The sequence below is a fragment of the Apteryx mantelli genome, unplaced genomic scaffold (assembly GCF_036417845.1).
Source record: "Apteryx mantelli isolate bAptMan1 unplaced genomic scaffold, bAptMan1.hap1 HAP1_SCAFFOLD_105, whole genome shotgun sequence".
Classification (NCBI taxonomy): domain Eukaryota; kingdom Metazoa; phylum Chordata; class Aves; order Apterygiformes; family Apterygidae; genus Apteryx; species Apteryx mantelli.
The window spans coordinates 41,778-55,219 of record NW_027118463.1 but is presented as its reverse complement, the minus strand read 5'-3'; the positions used below and the strand labels follow the sequence as shown (position 1 = coordinate 55,219).

General features: G+C 58.5%; 6 non-coding genes across 6 annotated transcripts; 2 read left to right on the top strand and 4 right to left on the bottom strand.

Moving 5' to 3' along the window:
- Positions 1-1,636: 1,636 nt before the first annotated feature.
- TRNAQ-CUG (transfer RNA glutamine (anticodon CUG)) lies at positions 1,637-1,708 on the bottom strand. The gene has a single exon. It is a non-coding gene; the product is annotated as a tRNA-Gln (tRNA).
- Positions 1,709-3,460: 1,752 nt separating this feature from the next.
- TRNAS-AGA (transfer RNA serine (anticodon AGA)) lies at positions 3,461-3,542 on the top strand. Its single transcript has one exon. It is a non-coding gene; the product is annotated as a tRNA-Ser (tRNA).
- A 608-nt stretch (positions 3,543-4,150) lies between these two features.
- On the bottom strand, positions 4,151-4,222 carry TRNAC-GCA (transfer RNA cysteine (anticodon GCA)). The gene has a single exon. It is a non-coding gene; the product is annotated as a tRNA-Cys (tRNA).
- A 6,070-nt stretch (positions 4,223-10,292) lies between these two features.
- TRNAQ-CUG (transfer RNA glutamine (anticodon CUG)) lies at positions 10,293-10,364 on the bottom strand. The gene has a single exon. It is a non-coding gene; the product is annotated as a tRNA-Gln (tRNA).
- Positions 10,365-12,118: 1,754 nt separating this feature from the next.
- Positions 12,119-12,200, top strand: TRNAS-AGA (transfer RNA serine (anticodon AGA)). The gene has a single exon. It is a non-coding gene; the product is annotated as a tRNA-Ser (tRNA).
- Positions 12,201-12,808: 608 nt separating this feature from the next.
- On the bottom strand, positions 12,809-12,880 carry TRNAC-GCA (transfer RNA cysteine (anticodon GCA)). Its single transcript has one exon. It is a non-coding gene; the product is annotated as a tRNA-Cys (tRNA).
- Between the last annotated feature and the right edge of the window lie 562 nt (positions 12,881-13,442).

Here is a 13,442-nt window from a genome sequence, read left to right as displayed (position 1 = left end):
CCGAGCTGTGGAGGGCGCCTTCAGTAACAGGCAGGGACCAGTTGCCCGTCTGAGCCCGAACCTCAGCTGGAGCCCTGGCATTCCTTTGGGAATCAGATACTCCGGGCCTTGTTTCTTTTTGCTAACACAGGTGGTTGCTTACAGGCCCTGGAGGCAAAAAGCACCGGGGCTGCTCAGGCGTAAACCAAGGCCTCGTGCGTACAAGCATGCGGACAAACACCAAGCCACATTCGGTGTCACCGCTTAGTCCCCCAGTTCATGCATTACTCTCCTCAAAGCTGTACCACCAAGATCTCCCAGCAGAGACTGCTGCTCGAGTTGCACCATCTTTGCAGCAGGTGCAGCTCTTCTGCTGACTCAGCGCTGTTGTCTCTGCCTTCTCTCTTGGTCCAGGCTGCACCCGGCAGCAAGTGAAAAGTGCCCTTCAAAATGCCCTTCCTTCCTCTGCAGGAGCCCTGCGCGTCTGCACGTCAGGTGCCCTTGCAAGGACTCCACTGGTGCCATCGTGAGGCATCGTGTTTCCGGTTCCAGCAGTTAGGGGCTCTGTCAGCTCCCCAGGAGCTTGGTAGCTCATGGGCATTTATTTCAGAGGAGAGATGTTGTGTCCCGGAAGGCCTTCGGTGCGTACCTGAGGCAGCAACGCGCCCTTGCAGCAGAGAAGGCCGGCAGCATCCTGGGCTGCATTAGGAAGAGCGTTGCCAGCAGGCTGAGGGAGGTGTGAGCCTTCCCCTCTACTCAGCACTGGTGAGACCGCACTTGGAGTGCTGTGTCCCGTTCTGGGCTTCCCGGTACAAGAGAGACACGGCCATAGTGGAGTGAGCACAGCAAAAGGCCACAGAGGAGGTTGAGGGCTTGCACCGTCTGTCATACCGGGAGAGGCTAACAGAGCTGGGATTGTTTAGCCTGGGGAAGAGAAGGCTAAGGGGGGAATCTTATCAATGTGTATAAATACCTGAGGCGGTGGAGGAAGTGGGGGAAGAGGGAGTAAAGAAGAGAGAGCCAGACGCTTCTCGGTGGTGCCCAGTGACAGGGCAAGAGGCAATGGGCACAAGTTGAAGTACGTGCCATTCCACTTAAACACACAGAGAAAAAACAAAAACCAAAACTGTTTTACCGACTGTGCGGGGGCGGGGGGAAGGTGTCAAACATGGGAACAGCTTGCCCAGAGAGGCTGTGGAGCCTCCATCCGTGGAGATTTTCAAAACTCGACTGCACAAGGCCCTGAACAGACTCCTCTTCTTGACCCTGCTTTGAGCAGGGGGTTGGACTAGATGATCTCCAGAGGTTCCTTCCCACCTCAGCTATTCTGTGATCCCGTGACCCCCCCCCCCCCCCCCGCCAGCTCCCTCTGCCAGACCCAGCTGTCAGGGACAAGAGAGGAGAGACGGTGCCAGGAGCCAGTGCCCATAACAGCTACAGAGGGGTGATGGGGAAAAGGCGGGAGAAGGGACACCGCTGGCAGTGCCAGTGCCAGGACGGAGTGGGCTCCTGTGATCAGGAAATGGTGAAAGAACAGAGCCGGGAGGGCAGGGAAGGAAGGAGGGCTGGAGTGCATAAAGCAATCTACCCAAGGGCAATGCAAGGGTGTAAAATGTGCAAAACAGCAGAGGAAAGCCCTCAGTGAGGCAGAAGCCTCAGGTCCCACTGAGACTTGAACTCAGATCGCTGGATTCAGAGTCCAGAGTGCTCACCATTACACCATGGGACCTCCTGGGCACCTTTTCTTGCTGCCCAGTCACTAGCAGGATGGAGCCATGTGGTCCTGGCTGAGACGGAGGCTTTCTCCATCTCCCCAGCAATGCCCAAGTGCGGCCCTTCTCCAGGGCCACGGGGCACCATGCAGTCAGAGGGCTCTTCAGGAGAGCAGCTGAGCCCTCTGCAGGAGCTCGTCATGCTTCTTGCAAAGGAGGTAGCATTCCGGGGGGCTTCCTTCTGCAGGGCTATGCCTCGGGGGGCAGTGGAAGCAGACGGGAGGTCTGGTGCTGAGACAAACGCTGCGCTTGGGCTCAGACCTGCTTCTGATGCATCCCCAGGGAGCATCAGGCTTCTCTGCATCTCCACACAGAGGCCACTGAAGAGACTTTTCCTGCTAGAAGTCCACCTCCTCCCCAGTGCTTAGACCACAGCTGTTTTCCCTCTCTTCTCCTTCCTCCTGACCTTACAGTAAGTGAGTCCTCTGCTCTCCCCAGAAGCATCCCAGTAGCAGTGAGGAGCCCAGTGTGGAGCCTCTCCTCACCAGGCATTAAGCACTGGTCTCCCAGCTGTAGCCTTGGCACGTAAATCCTGCACAGGCCCCAGCTTTTGCAACGCTGCTGGCCCCAAGTGCCGGATCCAGGGCATCTGGGGGAGGGGGGGGGGGCGGCAGAGGGGGTGTCCAAGCCATGTTGTATCCCTCAGTTACATTCCTCTCAGGACCCCTGAGAAAATGCTGTGATAAAAGCCAGTACTCCCCCCACCCCACCCCCCGCTCTTAACACAGTGCAACAGCCTTGTCCATCCGATACACCTGAATCAACTGCTGTTTCTCCAAGATGCTCTTGTTAGCGCTGTTCGCTGAGTGGTTGTCACCTGCCTCCTCTGAGCCATGAGTCATCAGGGCAGCTTCCATGGAGGAGCACCCCTCCGCAGACAGGCCTTCTGCATCCACCATCCTGCACGCACTCACAGCCCACCGGACTCTTTTTGCGATGAGAGAAGTTACGGCATGCCGGAGCCAGAGGACGGTAGGACCCAGGCGAGTCCTCCCCTCCTGGGCTGCGAGGTGCCAGGCTGCTGTTTTCCCCTGGCCCCAAGTCCAGCCAGTGGCGAGGCTGAGCGAGACCTTCAGCAGCCTCACACACGCGCGCACACACACACACACACACACACACACACACAGGGCACAAACACGGCTGGCCACACACAGAGCAACAGAGACAGGAGAACAGTGCCTTCACAGGCACTGCCCAAATAGCCCAGTCCTGTTTCTAAGACGCGGTGCTCCGCAAACACCCCTTCGTGGGGCTCTCTGGTGTCTGGCCCCAGACCCTTACACTCGGTTGCAGTCCTAGCCAAGCTCCTGGCCTCCCAGAAAGAGGCAACCTTGGCGTCTCTGCTTTCTCATTCCTCTTGTAGACCTGACACATTTCCACTCCAGCATCACTGGATGCCTCACACTGCTCCTTTCCTTTTCTCCCCTCGCGCCATGGAGACGCCAGAGGGAGAGTGAAGCCATCCTCCAGCATCGGCATATGCCAGAGGCCAGCCTGAGGACCAGGCACCAGGAGCTGCAGCCATAGCCCTGGCAGTATGCCCCTCAAGGCCTCTCAGACCCTGGCTGCAGGTGCCTCTGGTGCCCAGCTGCGCCGTGTCCAAAGAGCGGAAAGGACATCCGCCAGCGCAGCCTGGCCCTGAAACTCCCAGGGAGCCAGACATCGCAGCACGGGGCACGTGCTCACTGCTGCAGAGGCCTTTGTGGCAGGTAGTTGTGGCCGAGTGGTGAAGGCGATGGACTAGAAATCCATTGGGGTTTCCCCGCGCAGGTTCGAATCCTGCCAACTACGGGGCACCATCCCCTTTTGGGCTGCCTGGAAAGACCAGGCTCCAGCCCAGCCCTGCACGTACGCACAGCTGCATGCTGCACGCTGCACAGCTGCACAGCTGCACGTCAAGTCCCGTCACACAGCAAAACACCCACCCTCCCTCTAGGGCTCTGCTGGCTTCCCCCCCGCAACTTCCCACAGTCCTTTCAGGCACGGCACTTCTTTGCCAGGTGCTTAAGGATGAGAAGACGAAGGGCGGATTTAGCCGGTCTGCTCCTCTTTATGGGAAGAGGTGGAAGCAGGACACAGTGTCACAGACCCTGACCTGTGTGCTAGACAAGGGCGGGGAGGTTTCCCGGTGGGTTTCTCTCAGCTGGTGCCCTCCAGCTCCCAGCAGAGCAGTGGTAGCACAGCCCCTGGGAAGGAGGAAGGGCTGCTCTTGGCCTCGCTGGGAGGTGCGCATCTTAAGGAAAGGGGAACCCCCAAGGGTGTCATGAGGAGAGAAGAGAGCCCGGAGACAGAGAAGCTGCGACAGGCCCATGCTGGGCTGGCCCCTGCAGCCCTCCCACTGAGGGATGGGGAAGCAGTCCAAGGCAAAGGAGAAGCTCCAAGAAGAAAAGCAGCAGTGGAGGGGGCACCTGGAGTTGAACCAGGGACCTCTTGATCTGCAGTCAAATGCTCTCCCACTGAGCTACACCCCCACAGCATGCATGCTGCCACTGGACTCCCCATGGTCACAGCTGCATGCCCAGCCTTCTCCCTCTTGCTTTTGCTTTTTGCCTCCTCTTCCTGGCTGCTCCCCACCCTGGTGTGTGCATGGGACATGAAGCCAGCAGCCACAGACACAAACAGCCAGCCCGCACACTGGCCCTCTTTTTCCTGCCCTCAGCAACAGGCTCTACCACCTACCTCAGCCTGCACGGAAGCCACGGCTTCCCTGCCGGGAGCCACTGGCGAGCGCAGCCCAGGCAGGGGCAGGGCCCTTCGCAGCCAGGCCCCGTCCCACAATCCCCAAACAGGCTCCACGGTTCCTGGCTTTGCTGCAGTTTTGCCATATTCCTGCCCGGCACGGGGGCCCCTGTGGCTGATGCGGGCTGGGCCCTGATCTTCCAGCCATCGCTGGCTCGAGGCCTCTGACCCTCCTGCGTTTCTGCCCTGCGAGCCCATGTCCCCCTGCCCCTCAGTGCAGAGGGAAGGCACCCTGTGGTGGGACTTTGGTACAGACAACCCACTCATGATGAGAAGCGGACAGCTTGTTCTCTAGCAGCCCAAGGTGGTTTCCAGCTCACAGACTCCCTTTCCTCATGGGGGCTTCCAGGTCCCCAGCCTCTGCCACGAGGGCGACACGTTGGGACTCAGGTAAACCTGGGGGCTTGCCGAGGCAGCCAGGGATAACTTCTTAGCACACCCCCTGCACGGGCCAAAGAGAGCTGAGGCTGCACCTGGTCCTCATGAACAAGGAAGGCTTGCCCAGCGACAGTGGCAGTTTTGGCTGGCGTGACCATGCAATTGTGAAATTCAAGAGCCTGAGGGGAGAGAGGAAGGCAAGTAAGAGAGTATGGAGCTTGGGCTTCAGGCGAGCAGACGTCAGTGCGTTCAGGGAGCTGGTAGGCGGGATCTCATGGGAAGCAGCTCTGACAGGCCAAGGAGCCGGAGAGAGCTGGCAGGTCTTTAAGGACCACCTCCCCCAAGCAGGAGCACAGTCCATCCCGCTACTCAGGGAAATGAGCAGACATTCCACGTGTCGGGCTTGACTTAACAGGGAACTCCGGAGGGAGCTCCACAGCGGACAGGAAGGGCACGGGAGGTGAAAACAGCGACAGGCGAGAAAGCACAGGTAGAGCCTCATTGCCCAGGCGTACCACAATGGTGGTAGGAAAGGCAAAGCTTGACCTGTGTTGGGACTGGCATTGCGTTTGTGGAGCCCGGAGGGGTGAAGGCATGGTGGGGAGGAGGGGATCAAACTGCTGTCTCCCACCAGCTACAGCGGGTTATGGAAAAGGCAGAGCCAAGCTCTCCTCAGAGCTGCACAGGAAAACAGCAAGGGGCACAGTTGCAAGGTGCAACAAGGGAGATGCCAGCTGTCTCTTGGGAAAAACAAGTCGCGGGGAGCTCGGCGCAGCCCTGGAAGAGGCTGAGCACAGGAGAGTGGCATCTCCCTTCATTGCGGTGTTCAGAAGCTGGCCGGACAAGGCCCTGAGCCTGCCGATGTCGCTGAGAAGTTTGGCCTGGTTGGAACGGGACATTGGCCCAGAGAATCTCCAGAGATCCCTTCCAACCTGAAATAGTTTGGGCTGCGCTGAGTCACACGGGCCCTGGACGAGCAGCTGAAAGGCAATGGCTTTAAAGGCAGGAGCATGAGATTGCATAGTGGCACCAGCTGTTTCAGGAAATGTCCCTCCGGAAAGCGGCAGCTGTGGAGGAGCGAGGCCAAAAGCTCTGGTATCGCTGGCACGCCTGAGGCCAGGACACCATCTCCACTGAAGTCAACGGCAGGCCGACTCACATTTCCTTGGAGTTCGAGGGTTTTCCCCACGCTTCCACATTACGAGGGCTCCCAGGTGCTCCGCGAGGCTGATCCAAAGCCCCTTTGTAATTAAAATGCCTTGAATGGGCCACTCCATCCATGGCCCAGGAAGACCATCTGTGAGCTTTTGGCTCGCTGCTCCGAGCCACTCCTAAAAAGCGGGCCATCCAGGCTTTTGGCCCCCGAGATGAACTTGCCGAGGAGAACAGGTCGATTTGGGTGGGGGTCCCTTTCAGGGAAGGGCGCAGGAATCTCTTTGGTCGCCCTCCCACGCCTCGGTTCTGCACTTCCCAGGCAGAGGCCAGACCCCCGGTCTGACGAAGCATGAAGCCCCCGTCACGTCCTCTAAGGACGTGCCCATGGAGACACTCAGGAGTGACCGCCTGCCCTTTCTCCCTTGGAGGGACCTGCCTTGCTCTCTGCCCTGCTCTTCCTCGTCCTGAACCCGCAGTCATCGCCGGGGCCCTAGGGCAGCAGAAACAGGCTCTGGTGTGGCCTGACTAGCGCCAGCAGTGTCTTCAGCTGCAAATATTGGGAATGTTCCCCAACTTTCCTTGGGGAATGAGCTAAGCCACTGTCCGCTCCCCCTCTTCCTATGGGCTGGATTGCTGTCATGGTGGCTACTCAGCTTTGATACGCGGGCTGCCTCAGCTTGGCACGTGAATGGAAATGTTTAAGGACTTTACCTCTTTCCCTTTTGAAGGGTGTGGTTGTGGGCAGTTGGGAAGACGAGGGTTCTTTCAAGCAGAAGGGGGAGCTCTGTGCTCAGTTGCAGGCGTGCCTGTGCAGAAGAATCTGCGCCTCCAGCGGATCGTCTCTAACCAAATGGCCAAGTGCATCCTCTGCCATCTTGAGCGCAGCAATGTTTGTTTTGGCAATCTGGTGCGACCAGTCTGTCCACTGGTGCTTGAAACCCACCAAAATGGGTCGTATTCCAAAAGCGGGTCGGCATTCCTGTGCTGTGTTGCTCAGAGGGCGCGGCGGGGGGCATGGGAGCTTGTACACGCACAGTGTGCTTTTAAGAGGTGATTCTTTTTCTGCTGTGATAATTTAATCAGTTTTCACCCCTGCTGCTTCACCCGGAACTGCACCAGGACCGGGGGCAATAAGCGGTGGGTTAAGCAAATCTTTGCTACCAGTCCCTCAAATCCAGCCTTAAGGTGAGACGCAGTGCTTGCTGTGTGTGCATTTTAAGAAAACCAGCCGCAGGCCCCTTGTGGACATGCAGCCAGAAACGGATGTGGAGGGCAGCAAAACCTGCCACGGAGAAAGATGAGGAAAGAAAAGAAAGGCTGATCTTGTGGGTCTTCAAAGAGTTGGAGCCCAGAGCGCACTGAGTTCCCAGCTCCACCTCACGGAGCCAGGCCTCGCCGTGCTGCCTCTGGCTCTGCTTTACTCTGAGCTCCTCAAGGAAGAGCTCGTGCTGGTCCGCTTTGCTGAGTCTCCTGCTGACGGGAGGACGGTCTTGGGTTAGGAATTGCTGTTGTGGGGATGTGATTGCCACAAGGTAGAGGGGGAACGGGAAAAGGCAAGCACTTTGCATGGTGCTTGTCCTGGGGAAATGGGCAATTCTCTGTGTCTCGACTGAACCCTGGAAACCCTGTGTCCTCGTCTCTGTGCTGTTTCACTGCCTTTTTTCCTTCCTTCTCATTCAAGACGTTGTGCAGCACAGCTGGAGACTTGTGGTGCTGTTTCTTCCCCACCCCCACCCCCAGCCTCCGTTAGCCACCCGCTCTGCACGGAAAAGCATTCCCTTCTGTCCTGAGCTTACCTCTCTGTGCCGGGAGCTGAGGAGGGAAAAAAAACCCTCCTTTCTCCCACCGCAGCAAGTCCACCTGTAAGCCTGGGGCACTGCCAGATTTGGGTGGAGCTCCCCAAACGGATACCAGAGCACCAAAACTACGCCGACGGGCACAGCAAGACAGAAAACCAGGACGGTCAAGGCCACAAGCAAAGGTGAGGTTTCTGCCTTGGTGGGCTTCAGAGAAAAGGAGCGTCACTCTGTAAGCGGGTGGTCGTGGCACCCTGATGCCTCTCAGGGTCAGCCTTGAGTCCCTCCTCTGGACGCTCGCAAGAGCTGACTTCAGGGGTCTTCATTTCTTGTGCCCAGGTACTCAGCAGCTCTTGGATGCATGTTCAGGAAGCAGCGGCTTCTCACTGCCTGCCCTAATTATCCCCTGGTGGGAGACAGAAGCAGTGTTGTTAGGAATTGTGCATCAGATGTCCCACCAGGCTGCCTGCTGTCCCAGAGAAGGACAGGAAGTTGGAACCCTGTGGCCATTTGCCCGTGAACCTTCTTCCCACTGGTTGCTGTACTGCTGAGGAGGGGCAGGATTGGGAGGTGTGGGGAGTGGAGGGGCAGAGGGCACGAGGGAGTGTGCCAGGGAGGGTGGCAATAGGCATTTCCAGCAGTCGGCAGATGCAACAGGGAATGAGGTGGGGAAGACAGATTTGATGAGTCCTTGTGCTCCTTCTGAACTTCAGTATCCTGTCCAACCTGGCATCTCCTGAGAGTGAGGTTTGTGCCAAGAAGAGCAGGCAGGCAAAAATGTGTCATTAGTGGTGAGCATTAATGACATGGCAGCAAAAAGCGGGCATGCGTGCTCAGCCGAGCTGTGGAGGGCGCCTTCAGTAACAGGCAGGGACCAGTTGCCCGTCTGAGCCCGAACCTCAGCTGGAGCCCTGGCATTCCTTTGGGAATCAGATACTCCGGGCCTTGTTTCTTTTTGCTAACACAGGTGGTTGCTTACAGGCCCTGGAGGCAAAAAGCACCGGGGCTGCTCAGGCGTAAACCAAGGCCTCGTGCGTACAAGCATGCGGACAAACACCAAGCCACATTCGGTGTCACCGCTTAGTCCCCCAGTTCATGCATTACTCTCCTCAAAGCTGTACCACCAAGATCTCCCAGCAGAGACTGCTGCTCGAGTTGCACCATCTTTGCAGCAGGTGCAGCTCTTCTGCTGACTCAGCGCTGTTGTCTCTGCCTTCTCTCTTGGTCCAGGCTGCACCCGGCAGCAAGTGAAAAGTGCCCTTCAAAATGCCCTTCCTTCCTCTGCAGGAGCCCTGCGCGTCTGCACGTCAGGTGCCCTTGCAAGGACTCCACTGGTGCCATCGTGAGGCATCGTGTTTCCGGTTCCAGCAGTTAGGGGCTCTGTCAGCTCCCCAGGAGCTTGGTAGCTCATGGGCATTTATTTCAGAGGAGAGATGTTGTGTCCCGGAAGGCCTTCGGTGCGTACCTGAGGCAGCAACGCGCCCTTGCAGCAGAGAAGGCCGGCAGCATCCTGGGCTGCATTAGGAAGAGCGTTGCCAGCAGGCTGAGGGAGGTGTGAGCCTTCCCCTCTACTCAGCACTGGTGAGACCGCACTTGGAGTGCTGTGTCCCGTTCTGGGCTTCCCGGTACAAGAGAGACACGGCCATAGTGGAGTGAGCACAGCAAAAGGCCACAGAGGAGGTTGAGGGCTTGCACCGTCTGTCATACCGGGAGAGGCTAACAGAGCTGGGATTGTTTAGCCTGGGGAAGAGAAGGCTAAGGGGGGAATCTTATCAATGTGTATAAATACCTGAGGCGGTGGAGGAAGTGGGGGAAGAGGGAGTAAAGAAGAGAGAGCCAGACGCTTCTCGGTGGTGCCCAGTGACAGGGCAAGAGGCAATGGGCACAAGTTGAAGTACGTGCCATTCCACTTAAACACACAGAGAAAAAACAAAAACCAAAACTGTTTTACCGACTGTGCGGGGGCGGGGGGAAGGTGTCAAACATGGGAACAGCTTGCCCAGAGAGGCTGTGGAGCCTCCATCCGTGGAGATTTTCAAAACTCGACTGCACAAGGCCCTGAACAGACTCCTCTTCTTGACCCTGCTTTGAGCAGGGGGTTGGACTAGATGATCTCCAGAGGTTCCTTCCCACCTCAGCTATTCTGTGATCCCGTGACCCCCCCCCCCCCCCCCGCCAGCTCCCTCTGCCAGACCCAGCTGTCAGGGACAAGAGAGGAGAGACGGTGCCAGGAGCCAGTGCCCATAACAGCTACAGAGGGGTGATGGGGAAAAGGCGGGAGAAGGGACACCGCTGGCAGTGCCAGTGCCAGGACGGAGTGGGCTCCTGTGATCAGGAAATGGTGAAAGAACAGAGCCGGGAGGGCAGGGAAGGAAGGAGGGCTGGAGTGCATAAAGCAATCTACCCAAGGGCAATGCAAGGGTGTAAAATGTGCAAAACAGCAGAGGAAAGCCCTCAGTGAGGCAGAAGCCTCAGGTCCCACTGAGACTTGAACTCAGATCGCTGGATTCAGAGTCCAGAGTGCTCACCATTACACCATGGGACCTCCTGGGCACCTTTTCTTGCTGCCCAGTCACTAGCAGGATGGAGCCATGTGGTCCTGGCTGAGACGGAGGCTTTCTCCATCTCCCCAGCAATGCCCAAGTGCGGCCCTTCTCCAGGGCCACGGGGCACCATGCAGTCAGAGGGCTCTTCAGGAGAGCAGCTGAGCCCTCTGCAGGAGCTCGTCATGCTTCTTGCAAAGGAGGTAGCATTCCGGGGGGCTTCCTTCTGCAGGGCTATGCCTCGGGGGGCAGTGGAAGCAGACGGGAGGTCTGGTGCTGAGACAAACGCTGCGCTTGGGCTCAGACCTGCTTCTGATGCATCCCCAGGGAGCATCAGGCTTCTCTGCATCTCCACACAGAGGCCACTGAAGAGACTTTTCCTGCTAGAAGTCCACCTCCTCCCCAGTGCTTAGACCACAGCTGTTTTCCCTCTCTTCTCCTTCCTCCTGACCTTACAGTAAGTGAGTCCTCTGCTCTCCCCAGAAGCATCCCAGTAGCAGTGAGGAGCCCAGTGTGGAGCCTCTCCTCACCAGGCATTAAGCACTGGTCTCCCAGCTGTAGCCTTGGCACGTAAATCCTGCACAGGCCCCAGCTTTTGCAACGCTGCTGGCCCCAAGTGCCGGATCCAGGGCATCTGGGGGAGGGGGGGGGGGCGGCAGAGGGGGTGTCCAAGCCATGTTGTATCCCTCAGTTACATTCCTCTCAGGACCCCTGAGAAAATGCTGTGATAAAAGCCAGTACTCCCCCCACCCCACCCCCCGCTCTTAACACAGTGCAACAGCCTTGTCCATCCGATACACCTGAATCAACTGCTGTTTCTCCAAGATGCTCTTGTTAGCGCTGTTCGCTGAGTGGTTGTCACCTGCCTCCTCTGAGCCATGAGTCATCAGGGCAGCTTCCATGGAGGAGCACCCCTCCGCAGACAGGCCTTCTGCATCCACCATCCTGCACGCACTCACAGCCCACCGGACTCTTTTTGCGATGAGAGAAGTTACGGCATGCCGGAGCCAGAGGACGGTAGGACCCAGGCGAGTCCTCCCCTCCTGGGCTGCGAGGTGCCAGGCTGCTGTTTTCCCCTGGCCCCAAGTCCAGCCAGTGGCGAGGCTGAGCGAGACCTTCAGCAGCCTCACACACGCGCGCACACACACACACACACACACACACACACACACAGGGCACAAACACGGCTGGCCACACACAGAGCAACAGAGACAGGAGAACAGTGCCTTCACAGGCACTGCCCAAATAGCCCAGTCCTGTTTCTAAGACGCGGTGCTCCGCAAACACCCCTTCGTGGGGCTCTCTGGTGTCTGGCCCCAGACCCTTACACTCGGTTGCAGTCCTAGCCAAGCTCCTGGCCTCCCAGAAAGAGGCAACCTTGGCGTCTCTGCTTTCTCATTCCTCTTGTAGACCTGACACATTTCCACTCCAGCATCACTGGATGCCTCACACTGCTCCTTTCCTTTTCTCCCCTCGCGCCATGGAGACGCCAGAGGGAGAGTGAAGCCATCCTCCAGCATCGGCATATGCCAGAGGCCAGCCTGAGGACCAGGCACCAGGAGCTGCAGCCATAGCCCTGGCAGTATGCCCCTCAAGGCCTCTCAGACCCTGGCTGCAGGTGCCTCTGGTGCCCAGCTGCGCCGTGTCCAAAGAGCGGAAAGGACATCCGCCAGCGCAGCCTGGCCCTGAAACTCCCAGGGAGCCAGACGTCGCAGCACGGGGCACGTGCTCACTGCTGCAGAGGCCTTTGTGGCAGGTAGTTGTGGCCGAGTGGTGAAGGCGATGGACTAGAAATCCATTGGGGTTTCCCCGCGCAGGTTCGAATCCTGCCAACTACGGGGCACCATCCCCTTTTGGGCTGCCTGGAAAGACCAGGCTCCAGCCCAGCCCTGCACGTACGCACAGCTGCATGCTGCACGCTGCACAGCTGCACAGCTGCACGTCAAGTCCCGTCACACAGCAAAACACCCACCCTCCCTCTAGGGCTCTGCTGGCTTCCCCCCCGCAACTTCCCACAGTCCTTTCAGGCACGGCACTTCTTTGCCAGGTGCTTAAGGATGAGAAGACGAAGGGCGGATTTAGCCGGTCTGCTCCTCTTTATGGGAAGAGGTGGAAGCAGGACACAGTGTCACAGACCCTGACCTGTGTGCTAGACAAGGGCGGGGAGGTTTCCCGGTGGGTTTCTCTCAGCTGGTGCCCTCCAGCTCCCAGCAGAGCAGTGGTAGCACAGCCCCTGGGAAGGAGGAAGGGCTGCTCTTGGCCTCGCTGGGAGGTGCGCATCTTAAGGAAAGGGGAACCCCCAAGGGTGTCATGAGGAGAGAAGAGAGCCCGGAGACAGAGAAGCTGCGACAGGCCCATGCTGGGCTGGCCCCTGCAGCCCTCCCACTGAGGGATGGGGAAGCAGTCCAAGGCAAAGGAGAAGCTCCAAGAAGAAAAGCAGCAGTGGAGGGGGCACCTGGAGTTGAACCAGGGACCTCTTGATCTGCAGTCAAATGCTCTCCCACTGAGCTACACCCCCACAGCATGCATGCTGCCACTGGACTCCCCATGGTCACAGCTGCATGCCCAGCCTTCTCCCTCTTGCTTTTGCTTTTTGCCTCCTCTTCCTGGCTGCTCCCCACCCTGGTGTGTGCATGGGACATGAAGCCAGCAGCCACAGACACAAACAGCCAGCCCGCACACTGGCCCTCTTTTTCCTGCCCTCAGCAACAGGCTCTACCACCTACCTCAGCCTGCACGGAAGCCACGGCTTCCCTGCCGGGAGCCACTGGCGAGCGCAGCCCAGGCAGGGGCAGGGCCCTTCGCAGCCAGGCCCCGTCCCACAATCCCCAAACAGGCTCCACGGTTCCTGGCTTTGCTGCAGTTTTGCCATATTCCTGCCCGGCACGGGGGCCCCTGTGGCTGATGCGGGCTGGGCCCTGATCTTCCAGCCATCGCTGGCTCGAGGCCTCTGACCCTCCTGCGTTTCTGCCCTGCGAGCCCATGTCCCCCTGCCCCTCAGTGCAGAGGGAAGGCACCCTGTGGTGGGACTTTGGTACAGACAACCCACTCATGATGAGAAGCGGACAGCTTGTTCTCTA